At 42.6% G+C, this 27,294-nt stretch overlaps 1 protein-coding gene and 1 long non-coding RNA gene across 5 annotated transcripts in view; one reads left to right on the forward strand and one right to left on the reverse strand.

The window, feature by feature from the left end:
- Positions 1-27,294, forward strand: part of TSNARE1 (t-SNARE domain containing 1) — a 447,763-nt gene that overhangs the window by 274,228 nt on the left and 146,241 nt on the right. The window lies entirely within an intron of this gene.
- On the reverse strand, positions 13,738-26,859 carry LOC108449719. Its single transcript, XR_001865998.1, has 3 exons — positions 26,673-26,859; positions 17,174-17,184; positions 13,738-13,750 (listed from the first exon to the last, which is right to left on the reverse strand). It is a non-coding gene; the product is annotated as an uncharacterized LOC108449719 (long non-coding RNA).

Raw genomic sequence — 27,294 nt, forward strand, 5'->3', positions numbered from 1 at the left:
GAATGATGACTCTGGCCATTAATAACAATGGCCCAGATTTGCATCTTGAAATTTCCTTGTCCCTGCCCCCAGAGAAAATTATTCATCCCACCTATCTCAAAACACCAATTTTAGCTTGGGTCAAACTGCTTTCTGGAAGAGACGGATTTATCGGACCAAATATGAGTGTGTTTGGTGGTGAAGTGTGTTTAAGTGTCTAAACCTCCTTTCCATGATTCAGAAGAAATTGCTTTCAGCACATCTTGTCTCATCTCACAGGAGATGCCTGACATAGGTAGGTCTGATGGCTGCCTTTCATGACAGGTCTGTTCTCTCCTTTGTCCATTAAATTCAGATTATATCAATTATAACACAAATATTTCAATGGAAATTTAATCCCATGCCTATCACCTGTCTCTTTATTGGAAAAAAGGGAATATCTAGACACTCAACCTGCCGCTGAGCTTATTTTAGGTGGGCTGGACATCATACTAAAGGGATGGCTTTTTACTTTGCTCAGTTTGCTCAGAGGTTCCTGCAGATGGATTGAGATGGATTGAGAGGAAGAAAAAGAAACCAATGCAGACTCCATGGGTACACATTAAACCAGTTGCTCTTTTCTTATGCAAAGTTTGGCCTAAGTTCAGCTTGGCCTCACTGACTGAAGGACTCTGTGTGCTGACTGCTGAAGCTAATTTGTTTTAGAAGAGCTGCTTGTGTTGCTCTGATTAATGCTGGTTACTTTCCTTCCCTGTATCCTCTGTGGAAGTCAAGCTAATTTGGATGCACTGGTACTGCAAAAGCAAACAGCAGTTCAGTGACCCACTTGTGTAGTCTAAGAACAATGGGGTTTTTTTCCAGTAAAGAAGCAATTCCTGGGTCTGGCTTTCATGGGTACACAGAGGGGCACTTTGAAGGCTGGAGCTCTAAGGAAGAAAAGCCTCATAAGTCTGTGATATTTGCAGAGATCTTATCGCCTGGGGACCACTGATAAGGGAGTGTCTTCAACTTTCACACAAATAACTCATTGGTATTTTAACAGCAAAAGAAAACTTGAGTTTCAAAAATCACCTTCTCAGAGTCTTTGAAATTTTCTGGCATGGTAGCCCCTCAAAGCACTTGTTACTTATAAATATTGTGACAATGAAGATCATCTCCTCCTCTTCACAATGGATATGCCCTAAGACCTTGTCTTTTGCTGCCATTAAATAATTTTAACCTTAGTTTTATAATTAACAGCCAACTGGCACCATGATATGATGGGATTGCACCCTGACATGTGCAGCAGTCATCCAGTAGCTGCAAAGCCACAGGGGACCAGCATGGTTGGATTATCTTGATGCAAGCGAGCTGCTTAATTTGCTCCTGTCACTTCAAGAAAGACATTGAGGTGCTGAAGCATGTCCAGAGAAGGGTAACAGAACTGGGGAAGGGTCTGGATGATGGAGTGGTTTTGGTCCAAAATACTCATTACTTACTTATTTACCTTCTGTGAGGTAAGAATTGGGAGAAAGCAAAGCAGGCACAAAACTTAAAAGAATATGAAGAAGTTTATTAACAGACCTAAAAGAAAGGAAAAAAGTCAGACCACACCTTCAGAACACTTCACGTCTCTCTTGCTCATGCTATGGAGACATCTCCACAAGAAGTTCTCTCATGCCTTCAGTATCACAACGAGACAGCTGCCTGGGTTGGTTCTCTGCTTTCATGTGAGAGTCCCTTCCCCTGACTTACAGCTTTCCCCACAACTGCTTTCGAGCGTCCGGTCTTGAGCTACTGGGGTACAATTTTAAGGCTGAGCTGTTCAGAAACAAAGGTTCTCTTCACCCATCTCTGGAAGCATCTTCATCTCTAGGAATAGAGGCCCTCCCCCTTCCCTGGGAGAAAAAGGGTTCTCATCATCTTCATCTCTAGGACTATCTCTGGGAGCATCTCTAGGAACAGAGGTCTTCTCCTTCCAATTTGGAGCAAGAGTCCTCATCACTTCTATCTCTCCCTGTTCAAACATCTCTTCAAATCACAGCTAATTCAGCATTTGCTTGTTTCAGCACAGGTACTTTTGCTCACAAGTACAGTTTGAATGCTCCACCCCCAATGCTTTAATGAAATTACAATGGGTATTCTGATATATCATAGTCCATCACCATAGCTTTACAACAGAATTTCAGCTTCTAAGCATCTCCTCTTTCTCCTCCCTCAGGGTTTAAGCTGTTCCTTCTTTACTGGCTTTGGTGTCTCTATGGTGTTTTCTTCACCTTCCCTCTTCCTCAGACTTGGGAGAGGATTGATGTCTGCAGGCTTCATCTGTTCTGGAGGGGACTTAGAGCACTAAAAGGGTTAATCTCACCCGGGCCTTGCAGCTGGAGTTCTCTTATCGCTGTTGGTCACATCATCTTTGCTGGACAGCAGGGCAGCCTCAGCTGAATCTTCAGCCGCACTGGAGAGGGGGAAGCCAGGCCACGCTGTCTGCACGTAACAGGGCTGTGGAGGGGCCACGGGTGGAACAGGACCACACGGCTCCAGGATGGCTGTGGCCCGGCCCCGCTGGGCCGCACAGGCCGAGCCCAGGTACCTGTCCCAAGGCCGGAAGCAAGAGAGAGCTTTCCCAGGGTTTGTCCATTCTTAAATGTGGATCACAGAGGTGTGTCAAGCTTTTTTAAGTGGCTTAAAAAATTGTCAATATTCAAACTAGCCAGTTGATAGGTTCTGTCAGGTCATAGAGGAAGCTGCAAGCACCTCTTTGCAAGAGAATCACTTCCGTAGCTATGCTAACCCATGACAATGAGAAGTGGCTGAAGGAGAATTTCTGCATGGAAAGTGTTGTCAAATATTGGAACGGGCTCTCCAGGGACGTAATGGAATCACCATCTCTCAAGATGTTCAAGAAATGACTGGAGCTGGCACTTAGATGACAAGGTGGTGGGCAGTCAAGGGTTGGATTCAATGGGCTTAGAGGTCTTTTCCAACTTAAATGACTCCATAATTCTGTGATTCTGTGATCTCCCAGGACAAGAAAAGGCTGTGTGCTCATACAACAGATTTGTGACAGAGATGTTATGTCACTCTACTGCAAACTCTAAGATGCAAGGTAAACAATCAGCCTCGTGTTGCTGTTTGTCCATGTCTGTCACCGTGGTGAGCGTGGCTGAGTTTGCAGCTCCTCTGGATAATTAGCACTTGGAAGTTTCATTTGGGGGATTACAGAGCTATTCTTTCTCCTGGCAGTTCCTGCTTGTGAAAGTGATGGGAAGCTGAATTAAAGCTGCAGTAGGAACCCAGGGCTCTGTAAGGTCTCCAAGCAAAAGCTGTTACTGAAGTGACTTTTTAATTACACGACTGAGCCTTAATCCTCCTCTTCAGAAGAAGAAGGAAACTTTGCCGCCCTCCAGAGTCTTCATGGTTCTGTACCATGAACTCCAGTTAGGAAAAGAAGTCCTACACAAATTGCTTGAATCTCTCAAACCAATTTGCAGACCCTCTCTACTTTCTGTCTCTCAGTCCACAGCAACACATTCACACCAGTTCAGTTCAGGAACCCCTGCCTGGGCTTCCTACTCAGATTGAATTTCTTCAACTTCAAAGCAGTTTCTCCCCCATAGCACTTGTTTAAATTCCACCCCTTCCCTCTCCCATTAAGCCGTATTTTTTTCATTTTTGCTGCCAGTTGCAACCTCCCAGTCCTCCCCTGCTGAAGCATGGCTGCCAGCAACACTGCTGCCTCAAAACATTCCCTTATAATGATCCCAGTAATCTGCTGGTTGCTCAAAACCTCCCACATGAGGATGTTTGCCTGTATTTCCTGTCAGATGTGCCCTGAACATGGTCTGTATTGCTACAGAGCCTTGAAGCAAGTCCTTGCTGCTGCAGGGCTGCCCCTTCCTTCAGGCTCCATCTGTCTTGGCAGCGTGGTCTGGGCAGAAAGCAGATCTGTCTGGGGCAGTGCTTTCTAAAATTAAATTGAATCATAAAATCATTTAGATTGGACAAGACCACTAAGATTATCCAGTCCAACCATTAACCCAGCACTGCCAGGTCCACCATTAAACCATTTCCCTAAGTGACACATCTTGATGTTTTTTAAATGCCTCCAGGGATGGCCACTCAACGAGTTCCCTGGGCAGCCTGTTCCAGTGGTTAACAACCCCTTCAGTAAAGAATTATTTCTCCTAATATCCAATCTAAACATCCCCTGGCACAATTTGAGGCCATTTCCCCTTAACCACTTTTTACCTGGGAGAAGAGACTGACCCCCACCTGGCTACCCCTTCCTTTCAGGGAGTTGCAGAGAGCAATGAGGTCACCCCTGAGCCTCCTTTTCTCCAGGCTGAGCCCCCCCAGCTCCCTCAGCTGCTCCTCACCAGACTTGTGCTCCAGACCTTTCACCAACAGCAGTTGGCTGGTATAAAACTTCTGCCTCCTTTTTTCCTTGCTCACTGGCTCCCTATGAAGGGCAGGCTAAGTTTTCAGATTTAAGAGTGCTTTATTTTGAAGCAGCTTCTGTCTGTGCCTGCTTTTTTACTGTACTTTAATGCAGCCATTTACAAAACAGCTGCTTTCCGTGGGAAGTGGTGTTCAAGTCAGCGCCAGTCCGTGTGATAAATGAACTGTGTGAATGCAGCAACTTAACCTCAGCAAGGTCTGAGCCACAAAATTTATTTAAACCTCTCTTTGTTTTCTGTAAATAATGGATCTGTGTGATCAAATATTTATTAAGAAAGGGGTTGTTTAGAGCTTTTGGATGTCATAAACTTGGGTGTTCCTGTGTGTAAAGGTAAAATCTTTCAGGCCATTTTTAATCACAGCAGAACATCTCATCATTTGTACCATCCAAAAGGGAGAGATGCCTGATCCAGGTAGTAGCTTAGTCTTTTTTTTTTTCTTTTATTATAAAACACCAACTGTGAAATTTTTGGGAGAAAAAAAAATTATCCCCTGTGAGCTCATTTTTCATTTAAGCACAAACCATTCAAGGAAGAAGTGGAAGGGGCACAGGTGGAGAAGGGAAGGAATCCAGAGGAGGAAATGAACATACTTTGAGGGATGAAGCACCTCTCCTGTGAGGAATTAAGATTGTTCAGCCTGGAGAAGAGAAGGCTCCAGGGTGAACTGACTGTAGCCTTTGAGGTACCTGGAGGGGAATACAGCAAATCTGGAGAGGAACTTTTCCAAGGGCACAGAGTGATAAGATAATGGGGAATGGCTTTAAGCTGAAAGATGGAATGTTTAGATTGGATATTAGGGAGAAATTCTTCCCTGTGAGGGTGGTGAGGCCCTGGCACAGGTTGCCCAGAGAAGCTGTGGCTGCCCCATCCCTGGAAGTGTCCAAGGCCAGGTTGGATGGGGCTTGGAGCAACCTGGGAAAGTGGAAGGTGTCCTTGCCCATGGCAGAGGGTTGGAACTGGATGATTTTTATGGTTCCTTCCAACCCAAATCATTCTTTGATTCTGTGTGATATGAAAGACTTGAGAGCACATTTAGTGGTGAGCTACTGGTTATCAATCTGTCTTTCTCTGGTGAGAAGATGAGTAGGTAGAACACAGATTTTACTGGCTGTTCACCTTGGTGGAATGCAGCACTGGGACTGTTCCAAGTCAAGATTTAAGAATACCAGTTACACTGCTGGTGGTGGCCTGCATTCAGTATTTCAAAGGCAAGAATTTTCTGTTTGAAAGCTCTGAAAAAGTCTGATCTCTGACAATTCAGAGACAGAAGGAAATCACAGGCTGTCCTTTTGTTTTTCTAATTCATTTGTTTAACAGAATCTCTTTCCAGGGTACAATTTCATTTTGAGGGGTCAGAGATTAAAAAGCAATTTTCCCTAGCTAGCAGCAGCATAAACTAGTGAGTTACATTTCTCTTAATGGCCTCATTTAACAGAGGAGTGAATGGAAATCCTTGGTTACTGACTGGAAAACCACACTTAGACTCATCTTTGTGCCCAGTGGCAGCACATATAATAAATTGCCCTGCTCAAAGGTCAAAGCTTTGAGAAATTGTATTAAACTTACCTCTAAATGGGCTGGGGATACCAAGGAGTTAGGAATATTATCCCTGGAGATGTATACCTAACTGGGATCCATGAAAATGAGGAACAGAATTTAAGTATCCTTGAGCCCCAGCTGTGTAGCCTGAAGTGTTATTGCACTGGGCTGTGAGCTTGTCACATCTCATCAAGCTGCAAAATGGTCAAGCCTAGTCAGTGTTCACACTGGAAACCTCTGCTGAAAATCTGCACATGCAGGCAGCAGTGTTCTCCTGCTCAGTTTTCCTTTCTGGCACAGCAACACTGTCCAGGCAGTGCCACCATTCCTCAAGTATTTCATGTAATGTCACTAAAGTGTCAGTGAGTCAGAGGAGGCCACAAAGATGCTCAGAGGGTTGGAGCTCCTCTGCTCTGAAGCCAGGCTGGGAGAGCTGGGGGTGTCCAGCCTGGAGAAGAGAAGGCTCTGGGGAGACCTTAGAGCCCCTTCCAGTGCCAAAAGGGACTGGACAGGAAACCTGGAGAGGGAATTTTAACAAGGGCCTGGAGTGGCAGGACAAGGGGTGATGGCTTTAAACTGACAAAGGGTTAATTTAGATTAGACATAAGGATGAAATTCTTCTCTATGAGAGTGAAGGCCCTGGCACATATCACCCAGAGAAGTTGTGCCTGTCCCATCCCTGGAAGTGTTCAAGGCCAGGTTGGATAGGGTTTGGAGCAACCCAGGATAGTGGAAGGTGTCCCTGCCTGTGGTGGGGGGGTTGGAATGAGATGATCTTTGAAGTCCCTCCCAACCCAAAACCATTGGGTAATTCTAAAGATGCTACACTGGTTTTCAGAGCCACAGTGAAACTAATAATTTCATTGTACTGTGGGGATTTATATTCCGATTTCTGTGTCTTGATTTTTAACTTGATTTACTTGATGAGCACCAGTTTAACAGTTCATCTTTCCATAGGGACAGTTCAGGGACCTGCAGTCAGTATTGCATCATCTCATCAGACTTGGTAGTTAAAATTTAGGCAGCTGGAAGAAGACAGGCTGAGCTTTCTTTCCCATGCCTCTTGAAGTTTGCTCATCCTGATTCTCTTGGACATTGTACCTCAGTGTCTGTGATGAACAGTGCCTGGGAGGTGAACATTTTGCTTTCATGCCGATAGACAAGTACCTTCAAAAAAAGAACTTTGCTGACAGAGAGAGTTTGACTTTTTTGCCTAAAAACTAATATTTAGTATCCTTTTGTGCTGAGTCGGGAATCCTGCTGCCTTTCTGGCTTCTGCTATGGCAGGCTGTTGTTCCTCCCCAAATCACATGTCACCTGTGCCAGCTGTGTTTAAATGTTGCAGAGAACCTGGGGCATCTCCAACCGTCAGGAAGTAGCTGAGAAAGTAAATGCTTATTCCCCTGTTGTGCTTTAATAACTGTATTGATCATGAAGGGAAAATGATATGTAAGGAGAAAAAAGTTACAGAAAATGAAATTGCTTTTATTTCCATTTTGACAAAGCCTGGAAGCACTTTAATCAAAGGTCTTTTCCATATTCCTGAAAGAAATCACAGGCTTGGTAGGACACCTTTGTAGCAGAGCTCTCGGGTCATGGCCTGGCGCTATCAGAAGTGGAGAATGGGAATTGTTACGTTCAACTTGTGCTCAAGAGGAGAAAAGAGAGTCAATTATAGTCCTTCTAAATCTGACTTCAGCAACATGCAAAGCTCTTGAAAACATTTTGAAATGTGGAATGAAAAGCAAGGAGTTCTGCATGGGGTAGGACAATTTGGGATTTCATTTCACTTTGAAAGAGTCATTGCATATCTCTCTTTGTGAGGAGAAAGGATTTCCTTAGACAATGGAACACTTGACTTCCTGGCCTTCAGAGAAATATTTTCTACAATTCTATCACATGAGGGTTGTCCTTCTTTGGAAGATTCATAGGAGAGGAGGAACTGCTGGGCCACAGCTTGCTTTTGTATGGCCAACTCTGATGTCCCTTAATTTTTTTCTACATCACACCCTGTTATGAGTTCAGGATTGGCAGCTCAAGCCTTTGACAAGATTCAGTCATTCCTATATTCCATACTGGGGAATTAAGGGATTAAGGTTTTCTGTGGAATGAATTTAGGAGACTAGGAAACATCTACAGGAACTGGCTCCTCTTCATAAAGCACAACTTCATTACTACTTTTTTTTAAGATGACTCTAGGAAAAACAATTTACATGGTGGGTCAAAAATTCATTATGATTTTTATGTCATGGTAAGTGCTGCATTTGATCCATTTTTAGTGGGTTTGGGTATATTCTTCATAGTGTTCCTTTTCTGCCTAGTGAGCCACAATGTATCATTCTTCCTTTTTACAGACATCAATGCTGTCCATTTACGAGAAACAATTCTTGCATCAGTTATTTTTACTGTAGAAGACATTTTTCTTACATAGACCTGAAACATATAAAAAGTAAAATAAACTCTATTCGTATTTATCTTTCCTCTTTAGAGTCCATCCCAGTGGATATTACCCTCTTCCTGAAACACTTTTTTTTTGGTTAAGAGTTTAAAGAAAAGGGAATAATCTGTAACTTCAGGCTTTCACTGATGTCAAAGGCAAATGAATGGAAGGAGAATAGAGCTTTATCCACTATACAGATCACATTTGCTGATTTAATAGGACTGGGTAGAATTCATGAGCATGCAGGTAAGTTTACTTTTTTCTAAGCAGAGAAATCTTAAATTCTACTCACAGTCTCCAACCTTTCCCTGACTCTTCCCAGATGTGTCTTTGAAAGGGTTTATTATTGAATATTGAGGAGTATAAGGATTCATAAGGATGCTAATCTTGATCTAGTTTGAGAGGTTGTAATCTTGGTAATACTAAGCCATGTTTCTCCCCATCCAGACAAGATTTAAATAGATCTGAAACTAGTGAAGAAACAATTAAACCTAATTTTTGGTGACTGTCAGCATGGCTTCCTTAAATCTCAAGCAGAAGAAAATCTAAGTGCTGCTTCTCTTTGCCACAAGCAACGAACATGAACATGGAATTCATTACAGCTCAGCTGATGCATGAGGTGGGATCCACCTCAACTGACTTTGGGTGTATCCAAATTAGGAATTCATCACTGGCTGTGCTGCCCAGGTACCCTACATCCTCACTAGAGATCTAGGAAGCATTTTGGTTTGATATGGCCACTGAAAGATGGGATCAGTGATTGGGGTCTGTTACAGCCTCAGACATGGCCTGTGCCATATCCCCCAGGTCCGTGTGGATGTGCCAGTTCCCACAGGGCATCTCATACCCAGATGTTTGTGTTTAGGTGGGAGTGAGCCACACTGAGTTGGAGAGATCCCATTTCAGGGCAGTTTATTATGCCTGGGTTGAGAACATAAGCTTTAGTTTCCTCAAAAACAAATTCTCTAATTAATTTGACTTTAATGCAGCTTTAATTAATTTAATTCTCTATTAAATTAATTAATCCTAATGTGGCTTTTGTGTGAGTCTTCATTACATTAGAATAGGCCACTTTAATCTTCTGTCTGGTGCTGGTCACTCACTTTGAGGCATGGGGCAGGTACTGAGGGCATGGGAAAGCAGCAGGAGTGATCCAAGAGCTGCCAAGCCAGGCTGCAGAGGAGAGATTCCAGAAAGAGTTGCTTTAGCTAAAAGATGGAGTTGAAGATAAAGGTCTCTTGGTACATAAAAGTCTGCTTCAAAGAGGAAAAGAACAATCACTGTTTTTTTGTTTATTACAGTTGGGAAGAACAAGAAGTAATGGACTTAAGCTGCAGCAAGGAAGAATCAGGGTTGATATTAAGAAAAGCTGTATAATGATAAGGAGATTGAAATACTTTCTGGGGAGATTTTAGAGTCTCTAGCACTGGATATCTGTAGCAGTATCTAGTGAAACATATTTCAGGAGTGGTGTTTGTATAATTGCTTTTACTGTTGCCTGTCAGATCACGCTGCAAGGTCCAGTGTAAACAGGACATGTTCATATTGTATCACAAACCGTCGTTATCTAATCAGAAAATGCTGCAGTTGTGAATCATTCTTTGATTTTCATTCCCATCCTCTCCTCCTCGCCTGCCTTCTCCCCTCCAAAGAAATGTGTTTGGAAACTGCTTTAGGGACCAAAATCGCTGATTTAGTTTGACAAAGGTGATGAGACTCAGCATCTTCTGTCACCTTCTTCTGTTGCTTAGACTGGCTTTTGGGGACAAGTCCTAGAATCACAGGATGGCTTTGGTTGCAAGGGACCTTAAAAATCATCCAGTTCCAAACCCCTGCCATGGACAGGGACACCTTCCACTATCCCAGGTTGCTCCAAGCCCCATCCAGCCTGGCCTTGGACACTTCCAGGGATCCAGGGGCAGCCACAGCTTCTCTGGGCAACCTGTGCCAGGGCCTCACCACCCTCACAGGGAAGAATTTCTTCCTAATACCTAATCTACATCTATCCTACTTCATCTTAAAGCCATTGAATCCCGTAAATCACTTTATCCAAGTATTTTCTACATGGCTTCCAGGTGTCCCAGATTTGTTCTTCAAATTATTTCCACAGAATTGCAGTCAATACAATCATGGTGTGTGTCCTCAGTAGTCCTTTGGATGAGGCAGCTGAGCCACACAATCATTGATTTGACATTTGTGGGAGCTGGGCTGGCACTGTATCCTCCTTTAAGGGTAACAGATAATCACCACATTTCACTTTAACAAGCTGTTGGAATTCTGAGTTCTGGTTATGTTTGATTAGCATCAGGGCTGGAAATAAGGAGGATTTATAGCAAGAGGGAAAATGAATGTGATGGTAGAATTCAGGAGGGAATATATCCCCGCTGCTGAATAAAATAAGGCCGGGGGCTGTCCTGTGAATCCAAGGCCTGGTTATGTCCTCATGATTAAATTATGAAAGAGAAACACAGAATAGTTTGGGTTGAAAGTGACCTTTAAACATCATCTAATCCAACCTCCTGCAACAAGCAGGGACATCTCCCATGCGGAAAGAGGACAGCATCCAGACACTCCGCTGGGAATGGTCACTGCCACATGCTACATGGGACCTGATGTTGGGGAAGATGAAACAGGAAGGCCTGGTGGATATGATTGCCTGACAAAAGATTTTGGGAATATGAAAACTACAGGCAACATCGAAATGAAAGCCACTTTTGAAATACCAAGTCTTAGTTACTGAACAACTAGAAAACAATGGTATGGCCACTGAAGTAATCCCCTCTTGATGGAACAATACCCTCTGCTTGCAAACAGGTCCAAGGGTCAGAGCAGACCCTACTAGCTCAGCAGAAGGGGTCCAAAGAGTAGTTTTTAGAAGTTAAGATGTAACACTCTATGGTAATATAAGAACTCTTATAGGCTGTATGTAAATGCCATAGGATTTGTATCTTGTATTAGATTGGTTAGTGACAATTAGAATATTCAGTACAGAAGATGATTTATTGTATTGTAACCAGGACTTCAGACATTCCTCAATTCTCACTTCCATTCTCTCTTCTCTCTTCCACTTCTATTCCTTTCCTTACTTCTACTTCCACTTCTACTCTTGCTCTTACACTCTCTCTCTCTCTCTCTCACCCGTTTACTCTCCTGCTTACTCTCTTGGGCCTGCTCAGAGCTGAGTCTGGCAGCTCTGAGCAGTGCCCCTATACCCAAGCTTTTTACAATAAACCGACTGTGTCCCAAGACCTGCCTATAGAGATCTCTCCGTCACCGTCTCCGTCCCGACTGGACCCCTGAACCCCGTACCCTACAACCTGGGTCATTCCTTGGAAGAACAGGACAAAGCTGCACCAAAAAGGATGCATGGATGATGAAGAGCCACCATTTGTGCCTCTGCCTCATCCCTCTTTGATATATGAGTACAGAAGCAGCTGCTTTCTGCCAAAGTTTGTGCACAGACACTCTCTGCTTATCCTCCCCTTGCCCCAGGGTTTTGTATGACCATGATTTAGGCCAGGTCTGATACACACCCCTCTGCATCCTTGGATTACAGAGCTGTGAGGTGCCTGTATGGGAGCAGCACCTCTTTGACTGGCAGATACATTGAAATTCCAGTCCCTTGCTCTTGGTCCCTGCCTGAGCTGTGCCATTACTCTGCCCTCCTTGCCCATGCACTCTGCTGAATCCGACCCAGATCACTCATTTATCTCTCTGTCTTGGCCTTGCATCTCCTTTATTTCCTCTCTGGAGATCCCTGACCCTTGGGCTGACCCTGATTTCTGTCACTGGGTCTGCTCTGCTCTTGCTTGGGTGCTGTGGGACTGAGCCCTCGGTGGTGAGGGTGCTGCCCCAGCTCCCCTTCCTGTCACCCCCTCTCCTGGTTTGCCCTCCCTGGAAGAGCAGCTTGGGCTTGAAGCTCCCTGGCAACTCAAAATAAAAATTCTCTTAGGGATGCATAAACTACTCATCACTTCAAATGGTTTTTGAGAAAGCTGAGCCCAGTGTTCACCAGCTCTGGTAGTTGTGCTGTGAGTCACAAGAAACCTAAATTTTATTTCTGATGGTGCAGTCAGAGATGACCTTTGTGTGCTCGTTGTTTGATTCAGTGCTTTTTCACTTTGTTTTTTTCTCTGTTGGTTTTTTGGGGATGTATTTACAAAGAGAAGAAACCTTTTTTGACCCATTGACTTTGAAATAGCTGCAGTGTGATCAGTGAGGATATTGAGTAGCTGTTTTACTACTCATGGTACTTTTCCATGGCCAAAAGGAATTCTTAGTTTGGTAAGACAGGGGTTTTTTGGTGCTAAAAGAGATAATAGAGTCAAAATGAAGAGGGGACTGAAGTGCTACTTGGACCCTTGGGCTCTGATAGAGACTAACCCTGAATAACACATGGAAACAAATCTTTTCCACCATGATCACAAAGGTGATGGTCATTAATTGTCTGAAAGCCTCTATAAATGGCAACTAGAATTCACAGCTTTTAGGAACAGATATGCTGGAGGACAAAAGTGGGATGACGTATTTCTGTATCTACCTGGAAATTCATTGTAGAGGGAAAAAGAATGCTGAATATAGGTACTGCTTGCATAAAGCCAAATTGTGTTGGCAGGGAAGACATTGAATTCTGGGTATTGCATTTAGAGAGGATTTAAACATAGCAGAGGATCAGCAGCAAGCCATAAATTAAGACCTGAAAGTCCAAGGATTTGGAAATGAGAGCAGCATGCCCAAGACCAGGCAGCAGATTGATCTGTGCAGCAGGAAATGAGAGCACAGAGAAATACAAAGGAGCAGAAGGATATGAGAGACAAAGTTGAGCTTAATTTTTAATTTTTTTTTTTTTTAATTTAAGTTTCTCTCTGAATACTTGGAGTGCTTTCCTGCATGCAGCAAGAGAGCCAGCGAGTCACAGCCTTCTTTTGGAGTCATTGCCATGAATCTGGAGAATCATTGTGGAATTGGGGAAGGAATAATCTGGTAGAAAGAAAGCAGGATACACCCCCCACTCTGACCATGCTGCTTCTGCACCAGCTGAGGGACGTTGTCTGCTCTCTCTCCCCAGCCCCAGATGTAGTGAAATGCCTGCATTGTCTGCTGGCTGCGGCCCTCAGCCTGCTGCATCCATGACCATTGCCATAAACACCCAGTGGATACCAGGAACTGGATTACTTCTCCAACAGGAATCCCGGCCTTTCTCAGCAGCACTGCCTTCAGCAACAGGCAGTGTGGGTGTTGTTTTATTGCTTTACTCTGGTCTTCCTTGCCTTTTAGCATCCAAAGCTAATTAGGATTGAACAATAGAAAGAGATTAGTGAACAGGTGTTCTCGAGCAGATCATAAAATTCTGGTGTACCTGCTTTGTTTGTACAAATGAATAAAGCATTGACCCCTGTGTAGCCATCCACAGATGGTTCTTCAGAGAGAAACAAGCACAAACTTGTAAAGCTTTGCCTCACAGATGGGGTTTTGTGGTCCATCTCCTAAATGCAGTTCCAATCCTTGAAGACCTGGTAAGGAGCCAGCAGACTCTTTTCATAATAAAAGCAAAACAAAATCATTTCAGATCGATTGACGGAGAGCAATAAGAAAAGGACTCACCCTCCAGAAGGTGGAAGGGAAGACTTATTTTTCACAGAATCTCAGAGTCACTGAGGTTGGAAAAGACCTCCAAGACCACTGAGTCCAACCTTTGGCTGATCACCACCTTGCCCAATAAACCATATCAGAAAGTGCCGCATCTGCTCCTCTTTTGAACACTTCCAGGGATGGTGACTCCACCACCTCCCTGGGCAGCCTGTTCCAGTATTTAACCCTCTTTCAGTGAAGACTTTTTTCCTGATATCCAACCTGAACCTTCTCTGGCACAACTTGAGGCTATTTTCCATTGTCCTGTCACTAACTGCCTGGGAGAAAAGGCTGATCCCAAGTTGTTGAACCTACCTGGAGCAAGATGAAAGATGGGGAGGGGTATGTCAGGGGTAGAGCAGCATCAGGAAATCATCTGAGTAGCCTGACAAATCTGTGTAACTGCAACTGTAACAACACACCAGACAACAACTTTTATTAAAAAGAGCTTCAGCTCAAGTCCCCAAAGCACCCCAACCTCAGAATGACAGAATTAAATAGGTTGGAAAAGACTTCTGAGATCTTCAAATCCAACCCATCACAAAACACCATCTTGTCAACCAGACAATGACACTGAGTGCCTGGGCGGCCCATTCCAATATCTGATCACCCTTTCAGTAAAGAAGTTCCTCCTAATGTCCAACCTAAACCTTCCCTGGCACAGCTTAAGACCGTGTCCCCTTGCCCTGTCACTGGTTGCCTGGGAGAAGAGACCAACCCACACCTGGCTACATCCTCATTTCAGGGGATTGTAGAGAGTGGTAAGATCCGCTGTGAGCCTCTTTTTCCCCAGCATAAAGCCTCTGTGGCTCCCTGCAGGTTCATGAAGTCTGTCAGCATGCTGAGTACATTTATGTGCGGTTAAGCTGCACCCTGAGCTGGGTCTGGCTTGACACCTTGCTAACAAAGTGTGCTGGCACTTGAAAGCACCATCAGATGTCAACCTGGGAAAAGCTGTAGATCGATTCAGTTCTGCTGTGGCAGTGCAATACATTATTTTTTCCCAGTGTAGATGTCCCTGCTGGCAGTGACTGCTGGCAAAACAGGGTCTGCAGCACTAAATGGATAAATGGATGTCTACACCCCAGAGGTGACAGGTGCCGGGAAGTTCCTACTGCTCCTGTGTTGCCATGGAATGTCCATGCTGGATGTGATTGACAGTAAAGAAAACACAGAACTTTCAACCAAAACCAAGATTTACTTTAACTGCATTTTTCTCAATTTCCTTTCAATCACCAAAAACGTTTAATTTCAAATTTCCTGGCACTTTCCTTGTGATAATCATAGAATGGTTAAGGTTGGAAGGAACCTTAAGGATCATCTAGTTCAATCCCCCTGCCATCAACATGGTCTTAATCACTCTTTTTTAGATTGTATTTGTATTTATGCTCTGTTCTGTAGATATCTGGGGGAGGACTGTACTGCAAAGCCCATCACCAACATCTGGCCCTGTGTCACCTCCGGCTGGGAAATTTCATTGTAGTTGATTTGGTTTTTCCGTATTTTAAAGAAAAATATGAGAATTTTCTGTACTCCTGTGAGAATTTTTCTTCACTCCTCTCTGTCAGACTGATCAATTGTTTGAATGGCTTTTCGAGGGTGTATTTTTTTGTGAAGCATTAAATGTCCCCTGCCAGGATGTTAGTCTAACATTGACTTCACTAATTACTAAAACAAACATCTCTTTTTTATGGGATTTTTTGCTATTTATTAATTAACCTGTCTCCCTAGGCTATATTTTCTCCCAGTCTTTTCCCAAACATTCCACCTGTAGCTGATCTTTTTTACCAACCTTTTGGTAAGTGTGGATGCTCCCCTCCAAACTCATTTGTCTACATGCAAAGCAAGTCAATCTGTGACCCCTTGACTCTCAAAATGAAAGCAGAAGGAAGCAGAAAGTCCAGTTTGGAATGGAGGCAGCAGATGAAGAACAAACAGCACCATAGATTGGGATGCTTCCCACCACACAAACCAACAGGGTTGGTTGTTGATGCACAAACACAGATTTAAGCAGTGTGATAGAAATCTTCCTCAAATCTGAAATAACTGTGCCCCACAAATGTTGAATTATTTGTCTTTCTTGCATTTACATTAATGTTGTAGTCAAGGCTTAGCCATCTCTTCCTTCACCAGCACAAGGGAGGAGAGCATGACTAACTTTGCTATAACTCTTCCTTTATCTGAGGAAAATTTTTCATTGCTCAGCTGTCAACATTTTTTAGGTTGCCTAAAATAAGCAAATATATTCAATTCCTTTATGGAATTCTTGGGGCTTTTTTCTGGACAAATGCATGAAAAATCCAGTGAGATTCAGATGTGCACATCCATGCCCTGTGGTGAAGATGTCTTCATGACCTCAGCTGGTGAGCATCCGGTACCCAGAAGCACTGAGTGTGAGGTGGCCTTTGTAATTCTTGCTCTGCAGATGCTGCTCTTGGCAACAAGCCAATCTCCCACTGAAACTCACTCCTGTTTGTTTGTTTTCTATTCCTTTTTTTTCTCTCCTCCATAGTATTCTCCATCAGAGCGCATCAGTGGTTCATTTAAAATTTTTCATTCCCAGGTCTATGAGGTCTCTTGGACTGAACTTGTACATAGCTTTATTTCTCACTTTTCTTTCTTTCTTGTTTTTTGTTCTTTTTTTTGTTTGTTTTGTTTTTCCAAGCCAAAGACAAAATTGCTTTTCAGGGTGAAAAGCTTCCTTCCCCTCATGTTTTTTCTCTCCATCTACCTCAAACTGAGGAACGAACAGGATGAGTCAATGGCAAAATGTGTGTTTTTGAAGCACTTGGGAAGAAGGAAGTACCTTGATGTTTCATCACCTAAGCTTCTTTTTCTCTCTCATTCACAATCAGCGTTTCCTATGTTTTCATTAGTGAAGCTCTACAGATATTTACCCCATATTCAGGAAAAGTCCAGGGGTGCTAATGTGAAAGTCAGCATTTCACATTTGAAATCCCATTTTTAATTATACAGGCAAATGCAATTCAGGAGATTCCAGTTCTCCCTACACCATGAAAAGTTAAGGACATCCTTTACCAGATGATGTCTGGAGTACCAAACTTAATTTGGAGTGGAAAAGGTCTTTTCTGTGGATGTGGGGTGGTTTGGGGATTTTCTTGAACCCAGGATGAATCCAAACTGAATTATTCCCTCTCCCTGCAGTTGCCTTATTTTTTCAATAGTCCAAGATTCAGCAGTGAGCTTCACAAACAAAATAGTCAAAACTTCCCCCTGACCTTCCTGAGAGTTTCACTGAGCAAAACAAGAATCTACCTTCTCTTTACATCAGGTGCCATTGCTCCTTCATCCCATAACACCAATCCTGGCCACAGCCATAATTCCCCAGCATGAGTTCAGCTTATCAAGGCTGTGTTTCAGCCCCAAAAAAATCTTCCTCCCTCTTCCTCAAACAGGAAAACGTAAAAATTATTCCTCTGTTTGCTTTGCAGCCTCCTAACAAAAGCATTTCTGTGCTTTGCCAGAAATGAAGAAATCTGAACTTGTGATATATCCTACCTATATCCCTGTTCTACATGTCTAAATCCTTTAGGCCGAAATTATTAAAACTATGAAAAAAAATTAATTCCTGAAGGGTAAATGGGACAGAAGGATTGTACTGCCAGTGCCAACCTCGATGTGGTATCTAGGATGCTAAAGGGTGATACTGCAGGGAGAAGTGCCTTGGAGTAAAGCAGCTTGAAACATGGCCTAATTGAAATATGTTTCTTTAATTGCATTAATCAGGCTCTTAATAGGATTAAAATAATTGCTCCTTTCTCTTTTATCCTGTAGCTCCTTTCTTTCCTCACAGAAATTCCTTATTTATGGCTGTTTCTGCTTCTTTGCATTTACAATCATATCTTAAAAACAAAGTCTGCTTCCAGCTGAGCTCACCTCCTAATAAAGAATGGTCCAGAAAATCCAATTTAGAATAGATTTCCTTCTCCTTATCCTTATCTGTGTCCAGATCTAGTGAACAAACCAAACTACACTCCGGGATAAATCCAAGTAACAGGACTATTTTGTCCTTTTGTTTTGTTTTGCTCCTTTTTTTTTTTTTTTAATGTTTTTTATCCTTCTGTCAGCAGTGGATTTTTGAGGTTTAAATTACAGTTTTCCTGTAGAATATTTGACTCCAACTTACTCCACTGTAAACTGGACTAAATGCTGAAATTAGAACTTACTCCAAGTGTATCTTCAGGGCAGTAAAAACAGAACTTCACTTATTGTTACCAGCACCAGCCACCCCCAAGAAGTGCTTACACTTTTAATTTCAGGTGCATCAAACTAAATTATAAGGAACTGTATTTCATCCAAATCTACAATGGGCTTTAACAAATCAGAACTCCCCTGAAGGCAGCAGTTTTGCAAATGTCATTCAGTTGATCAGATTTTTATAAATTTTTATTTTTGTGGCATTATGTACCATCGCTGCTGTGCTTATGAGAACTGCACATTTAATTACTGATTTTCCCCGCCTTTAAAAGCAGAGGGCTGGTTTCCTGTCAAGTCTCTTCAGATCTCCATGCCTTTGACCCCCTGGTTTCAGAAGCAGTGGTTGGATGTTTCTGTTATATGCAAACACTAATGCAAAATATGAAACTGACCTTGAAAAAACTTTAATCAGTGTGTTCTTTCACAATAAGGATGGAACATTTTGAGCTATTTCAAAATGTCTAAAGGAAAAAAGAGGTCTTTCCAAGTAAAATGTGAATACATTGTACATAATTTTTCAACCTTTTATCACATCAGCCTGAGAATTACATATATAGGTATAGCTGTATTTCCTTAAACATTCCTAATAACTGCATAAATAATCTGAAGGAAGTCACTGTCTCTCCATTTCTTTTCTTTCTCATTCATCCTGTACTTGGATACCAATCACATCTTCCTACAGTAGACAGCTAAAATTAGGAATAAAAAAACCAAAACAAACAAGCCAATATCCAAAAAGCATCTATAACCCTTTCCTGGCTCTAAGGAGTGTGAGGATGGCTAGGCTGGCTACATAGATCTCGCTCTGAACCTGTGCTAAACCAATTCTCAAGCTCTGCTTCAGAACCACTTGAGAAAGATCAGTGCCTGTAGAAGGTCCTCCCCCTTTTCAAAGATCTAATTCAGGATTCAATGACTTACCCAGGTTGTTTAATCACCTGGGGTTTAGATTTTTAATGCTGAGTGCATTGAATCTGACACACTGAACATTTTGGTTCATAGCCCAAATGGCTCCCTAACACAAGGTACCTCAATAGACAGTCCATGCTATAACCAAACAAATCAGGTTTAATCCTGGAGATTTTTGCCCTGAAGGGCTGAAATAGGAGATGGTGGGGAATGAAGGAATGCTGTAAATATACATCTTTCCTCACAGCCAAATAGGACTGAGTGAAGAAGCTTTAAAAAATTTTCTCTTTCAGAACAGGGTCATAGGTATGGACAGGACTCAGAATTACCTAGTTTATTTTTCATGGATTTACTGATAAAATGACTGGAAAACTTTAGGAAAAAGCAGATTTTAATAGTGATCACCAGAGTAAGTTTTGTTTCCCAGTCTTTCATGGGTCTTATATAAGATGAATAACCCTGGCTTGTATCCTAAGATTTCCATAGAAATTGATTGGCCCTTTAATTTTTCAAGAGCTTTGAGCTGATGAATACTGAGTTTTGCTGATGACCACTGAGTTTTTATAATTAGTCTCAGTTTCCAAACTTCAACCAAGCAATTAGGACATTGACAAAAGAGTCACTTAAAATTCTTGCCACATGGACACATGGTCTTAAAGAGTGGCACAAAAAATGTCAATTTTTTAACCATGCCCGGAGTGGAAAAAAAGTACTATTTTGTTCATAGGTATTTTCACTTGTAACACTTGCCACTATCCTATTTCCATTACTTACCTCCAAGTTATTAGGGCTGTTATTTAGTTCATTTGGGTTTTCTTTGTCTGTTTGACTACAAACAGGTGTATCTGCAGAAGGGCATTCACCGGTTTATACATAGCCTCAAGAATAATGGCTTCGAGTGGCATTATTGAATTGAAAAACTATTTTAATACAAATCAGCTCTACATTCCCAAGGATAAATATACCAGCCAGTTCCCCAAAAAGGTTGTGAGAAGAATTAAATTCAAAAAAGAATAAGCTTGTGAGCAGTTCAGGGGTTATAGGAGGAGGATTCATATAAATAATGTTCTATAGACTGCCATGTCCTTCTCCTCTTGGGAAGTGTTTGTGCATCACTTTCAAGAAATAAATGGCATTTTGTATAGAAATGCTTTAGCAAAACCTGTTTCCTTTTGATGTATGTGAAATCATAATCTTGTACGGGTCTTTTCTGTGATTCAGCTGCTCCATGTGATGTTCAGCTCTTTTTATATAAGTGGCTTGCAGAAGGAAGTGCATGTATCCATTCCACTAAGAATGGATACTTTAGCAGGTGTCAGGTTATAAAATCACTTTATACCACTTCTTAGAGCAGTTTATGATCACTGGATATTGTATCTCTGGTCCATGATATGGGGCATTGCCATATTGATTAAATGCCTTAGGCTGTTGCAGGGGAAAAAAATAAGGATATTTAATCAATAGACCTGTGCTTTAGTTACTGTTCCTGTCAGGCTGGAACAGAAATAGCTCAAGAAAGGGGCAGCTTCTCAGACAATCTGAGGGAGTTAAAGTTTGAAGAAAGCTAAATAATGCCTTTGCAGACCTGTGAGGGAAGATAATCAACTTAGCAATTGCAAGTGCAGAGATTGAGTTACCAGATCAATCTTGCTTAAGGGTTCAAAAGGACTGAGAAAGGGACTTTGGGACTTAGAAGGGAGCCCCAAAGAAACAGTGGCTTAAAAATGAGTGAAATAAGTTCTTCTGGTTGCCAGTGATGTGTCCTGATCCTGATGTTGCATGTGTGAGGATTAATTACTGCTCAGCTTAAGCATCTCTTTTAGTGAGAGACTTCAGGGATGAGTCTCTCCACGTCTGTGATATAGTAGAAAGGGAAGAATCAGTTTTTCCAAGATTCCGTAACACTGTTACTGAAGCTCATGACTGTGGTGTTTTCTTGCCATTTTTAACCTGTTCTTACATTACTGTAACTTCAGACCTATATCTTTAGATATAATCCTTTGAGTACTCTCAATTCCACCCAGTAGAAATCCAGGAGAGGTGAGTCCCCCTGAGGATGCAGGAGAAGGTTTTAATTCTGCATCGAATGGTCAAGAATAGGCACCTCTTTCTGCCACATTTCAAACGGGATATGGAAAAATGCCAAGTTGAAAAGAATAGCATATATGAAAAAACTAGAAGTGTGTATAGATTATCAGAATGAAGATTTAGAGGGAAGTTTATTACACTGTACTTGTACTGTGCTTGCAGGAGAATACTGAGCACTGAGGGTTCTGATATGTAGCAGAGAGAAAACATAACAAGAATCAATGCCTGGAAGCTGGAGCCAGGCACTTTATACTTTACTTCATTTTTTCTAACAGAAAGGGTAATAGAAAACTGGTGGAGATTACTAAAAGAGAAGGTTTTTCATCTTGCTGTATTGCAATCCACGCTGCTTTCCTTCCTCCGTGATGGCTTTCTCTGGGAATTATTTGTACCTGGTGCATGTGAAACACTGTCACAAGGAGTGGCAGCTTCAGACAAGCCCTGCCTTGGCCTCAAATTTTGGCAACACATTAAGGAATGGCTCTGCCCCACAAGTTCTAATGATGGCAAATCGGACCTATTTGTAAAAAATAACTATTTATTAAGCAGATAAGAGATAACACATGAAAGACCTTAATCAGAGATACTTACTGCACAGTATAAACTAAAAGAACTACTAATAGATTACAGCATAACATAAAACAGTGCACTATATCAAGGTACCTGTAATAAAGCCAGCAAAAGAAATGGTATTGATTAGGAGTCGAATGTAATTTACAGCAAAATGATGATAATGGACAGATTCCTTCACTCTACCCCTGGGAGTAACCACGAAGCTCTGTCCCCTGCTGTCTTGGGGTGACTTTATGATGTGTATCCCCTGTCAATGCTCTAGGCCCAGACATGATTCCTGTGCCTTTCTGTGTCTTTAAAACTGGGTGCCAGAGAAGAAAAAAAAAAGACGAACTTTTCAAAGCAGTTTGTGCTCCAAGGTCAGTCTACTCCTCTGCGTGCTTCTACGGCAGCAAGAGCGGAGGAAGCCCCCTTCCTTTTTTTTCCCCCGGGTTTTTTGGCTTTTTCTCAGGAGAGAGACAGAGAGTTAAAATTCTTTGCTGTTTAGCCGGCTCGCTAGCTGAGGCAAGAACTTTCCTTGCACTGTTCTGCTCCGGTCCGGACCACCAGCACCGGGAGGCAAACGCCACAGCCTGGAGGGGCCACACCCCAGCTCCCGAGAGAGAACAGCCACACCTACAGAAGCACTTTGAATTTTACCAGGTTCTCTCCACAGCGAGTGGTTTTATCACTTAGCATTATTCTCTTCCCGTGTTTTTTGTTAAATAAATAGTCTTTTTTCCTTCACTTTCCTGCGAGAAATTTTTTTCCCAAACCTGGTGGGAGAGGGGCAACTGGAACCTGCCTTCTATCAGAGGACGTTCAAGTTTGGATGTTCCTCCAAATTTGTCTCAAACCGGCACACCCACTCACAGGAAAAGCTCCACACGTTTCCAGGGAAATGTATAGAAGATTTCTACTTTGTTAAAGTTTGGTGTGGCTTTTAAAGCTGTAAAGTGAATGTCGGTCAGTCAGAAATCCAGACTCTCTTGCCAGATCTCACTTCAGAAGTAAGATGTTTATTGGCAGCTGGGAGTTGCCAGACCAGTGGTACCCCCAAGGCACCAAAATAATTCCCTACAAAACAGCTTGTCCTGCTTGAGTTACCTGACTGCATAACACACAGCAGATAAGCTCTTGTAGGGGGGTGAGACACCCTGCTCCAAACACGTGGTGCCAAGGCAGGCAGCCTGAGTTAATGCAGATGACATAATTGTTCTTCTCATCCCCAGTCTGTGGGAACTCATGGAGTAAATCCCTGGTATTTGCTGCCTGCCTTTTTCTATTTTAGTAGAGCGCAGGGAAGGGATTGGCTCTCAAGTAGGGTTCTTGGAGCTGGGTACACTGAGTCATTACTGCTTGGGGTGGAAAGGACTGCTGTATGTGTTCAAGAACAAATACAGCCTGACAGCCTACAAGCTGTTAAGACAACCTGACCTTTGTGTGTCTACTCCAAGAACAGTAAGTTCAATTAGCTCTAATGCTTCCAGGTCCTGTACCACCATTAGGAAATGCCTTATTCAGCTAAAGCTGTGATTTTTTTAAATTTTCTTTTTTTTTTTTTTGGTCAGTATAAAAAGCATTAAAGGATCCATTGTAAGTACTGCTAGCAATAAGGAGAAGAGTCTCATATTCAGCAAGGTCTAAAAAATTAATTAGCTTTATTCCTTAAATACAAAATAAATACATTCTGTCATAGCCAAAAGCTCCAGGGCTGAGTTTTAGCCAGATGGGTCCAAGCAAAGATGATAGCTCTGGCAGCTGTTGGAAACATTTTGGAGTAGAGTTTGGGCTGGTACCTGTCAGTTTAGAGATCAGCTGAAATCACCAAGTCCTTCTACAAAGACAAAAGGTCACCAAGTCCTTCTACAAAGACAAAAGGAGTGTTTAAAAGAAAAGGCCAATACATAGGATAGTGGAGAGTGAATCTATTCATGGTCTGTCAGTGGTTCACGTGTCCTCAGCTGTCGTTTAAATGCCTCAGTTTACCCCTTCTGAAAGGATGCTGTGATCTTTTGTATTCTAGGTGATTAAGTCAGGTCTTTGACATCACCACAGCATTTCCAGAAGCTTCCAGTATCTGAGGGACAAGAAGCAAAGCTGAAGTGTTGATTTTTGTTGGAGCAGAATGGAGAACTACAGTGAAAACAAAATTGTTTTATATGAGGTTTTGAGAGATTGACAGATGAATTTGCTTAGATATTGGAGCGCTGAGGCTTCCTGCAGTGAGAGTCCATGGAAAGCTTCCTATGATTTTGATGCAGAAGGATGTTTCTGAGATTTGTGGGAGATATGTACCATCGAGGAGCTGGAGAGACAACAGGGTTTTCCTGCTCTCCACATCACAGAATACAAGAAATGCTCCTTTTCTCTGTTTCTTACATATGTTTCTTATATGTTAGTGCCTCTGAAGCTGGACCTCCGTCATGGTAAATGTATCACAAAAGAAATTCTCCTCCTGAGGAAACTCACAGTTTAAATAGACTGTCCAGGCTATAGGTCACCAAAGAATTACCCTGCAAAACTTTCAGTGCTGCTTGTGACATTTCAGTGGCTTCAAGACACCCCAAATGAAATCCTCTGTTTCAGGTGAGATACAGGACCAGGGCAAACTCATTGCCTTCTGGATCAGCAGTTGGAGGCCGTGTGGGATGCCCCAAAGTCTTTCAAATGGCACTAAACTCTGAGACATCTGAGCTGAGGCCCCAAATTCGAATCCTACTTATTTTCCTCTTGCTCCTGCCTGAGGAGCTGCCTACCCAGATTTGTGCTCTTCCCTGCCACTTAACAAATACCTCCCTAAGGAAACACCACAGACACCTTGCCCTGATGCTCTGGTGTCCCAGTTTCTAATGGCATAGATAGTTACTTTCTCATGTACTACGTTCCAGAGGTTTTGAGTTGTGTTCCCTGTATCCATCATACATTCATCAATGCTTATTTTTCTTCACTTGGTACCCAAATACCTTTTGAAGTCTTGGCTTAGGCTGGCATCATAGCTTCTCAGCAGGGGAAAGAAAAGAGGCATTAATCCAGTTTTAAGAGCTGTTCCTCTGTCTCTCTGCATTGATTTGTGTGGAACTGTCCTTTTAACTCTCTTTTCCGTCTGACTTCTCATTGCCTTCTGATGAGAGCCAGTCTAAAAGTGCAGGGTTGGATTTACATCGATTATTCCCTTTGTTGTCTTTCTGTGACCCTTTCTGAACTGTGAACTCAGAGTTGTGGCTTGGTCGTGAAGGGCTTTTATTCCTATCACACTGACTATAAATATGGATTAACAGCTGAATGTGACAGGCATCTGAGCTTGTTTCTCTGAACAAGGAAAAAACTCTTTTCACCCTGTATTAAACTGCAGTTTGCTCCTAAACAAGAAGCATTCTGAAAAAAACCAACAGCAACATCAAACTCTGCATTTACAGGCTTTGGGATGAGAGAGGCGAGCAAAAAATGCGCATGCCTTGATACCACTAGGCATTGTAAAGTTAATCTTTGCAAAGAACGATCTTTACAACAGAACAATTTTAATTAGCTTTGCTTTCCTAGTAAGTACCTTGTTCATTTGTTTAATACATTTTTGGAAGATACACGAAGTGTTAATTTATCTCTTAGTCTTTCCTTTGGCACACAAACAGTAAGTACTAATAATGTGTGCCTAAACGCAATTACAGCTAATAAATCAAGGACCAGTTTTCCAAGGTTTTATATACCTGCTGTTTTCCCCTGGATTTTTTGTTTGTCTCTCATTCCTTTTTCTTTGTCTGTCTCTTCATATGCATATTCTCTGGCTACACCAGAAATCTTGGGACATTTTCTCTTTGAATAAAATGCATCTTTCCATATACCAGCAACAAATCCAGATACAGCACGTAGTACCAGTTTTCAGCAGTTGCAAGAGCAAGTTATCAGGTTATAAAAAACCCCCAATCCTTATCTACTCTTCTGAGCAGTAGAATAATTCATATGTGTCATTTACTAAATCTTTGGAAGACCAGCAGGATGCAGTCAGGATTGTTTTGTATGACCTTCATCAGTAAACAAAAAAAGTGTATTTCTTTGGTATTAACTGGTTTTGAATACAGACTGTCAGTGATTTTTTGGGGGAAAGCAAAATTGAGATAATTATACTTTTGTTTTATAATTGAGTATACAATCCTGCCTTTATTCCCTTTAACCTTTAGAAGTGATAAATATTCACACAAGGGTCTGAGCCGGGGTCTTGGATCCATGTGACTGTCACTCTTTGGAGAGGTTTGGATCTGAAATTTTTCCCTGCTCTGTAAAGCACCAGAATCATATTATTGATTCAAACTCAATCAGGCTCCAAGACAATGAAAAATGCAGGTATAAACACAGGGGTTTGACAACTACTGTTTTTCGTTATTGTCTTTGACATCATGTGAAATGCATGATGTGATCAGCTGGTCCATCTGCACATAACCACAGGCTGTTTAGAGAGGCATGCCAAGAAAATCCCAGTGATTTCCAACAGCTCCTCTTCATCCGGACTTCGCTGCTGCGAGAATTATTTTCTGCAGCCATCAAAAGGGCTGTTGGACTGGTGCCACAGTATCCAGCTTGCTCCTGCCAGTGAGGACAGACTGTGGAGTTGTGGTTAGGTTGTTACCAATGGCTGGAGCTCCTCCTTCCTGCTCAAAGCCCTGTCCATCCCCCAGCTCCTCTCCCACTGAGAGATAATGATATCAGAATAATAGGAGAGAGATTGAAAGACCTGAAAAGTATCAGAGTAGTTAAGGCCATGGATGCTGGATGGCATTATCACAGGGGCACAGGGCTTTTGAAAACCAATAATCACAGAATCATAGAATTGTTTAGGCTGGAAAAGGCCCTGAAGATCACTGAGTCTGACCATTAACCCAGCACTGCCATGGCCACCACTGAGCCATGTCTCCAAGTGCCACATCTACATGTCCTTTAAATCCCTCCAGTGATGGTGACCCCATCACTGCCCTGGGCACACTCTTCTAATGCTTGGCCATCTTTTCTGTCATGAAATTTTTCCTAATATCCAATCTAAACCTGCACTGGTGCAACTTGAGGAAGTTTTCTCTTGTCCTGCTGCTGCACAAGAAAAGAGACCAACCCCCACCTGGCTACAGCCTCCTGTCAGGAAGTCGTAGAGAGTGAGAAGGTCCCCCCTGAGCCTCCTCTTCTCCAGGCTGAGCCCCCCCAGCTCTCTCATCTGCTCCTCATCAGACCTGTGCTTCAACCCCTTCCCCAGCTCTGTTTCCGTTCCCTGGATGCGCTCCAGCACCTCAATTTCTTTGTTGATGTGAGAACCCAAAACTGAATCCAGGATTGGAGCTGTGGCCTCCCCAGTGCCCAGCACAGAGGGACAATCACCAGCCTGGTCCTGCTGGCCACACTATTGCTGACACAGAATGCCAGGAGGCCACCGGCCTCCTTGCCCAGCTGGGCACACGCAGACTCACATTCAGCCTCTGTTGGCCAGCACCTCCCCGGCCCTTCCCGCTGGGC

This window comes from Corvus brachyrhynchos, unplaced genomic scaffold (assembly GCF_000691975.1).
Source record: "Corvus brachyrhynchos isolate BGI_N302 unplaced genomic scaffold, ASM69197v1 scaffold89, whole genome shotgun sequence".
Classification (NCBI taxonomy): domain Eukaryota; kingdom Metazoa; phylum Chordata; class Aves; order Passeriformes; family Corvidae; genus Corvus; species Corvus brachyrhynchos.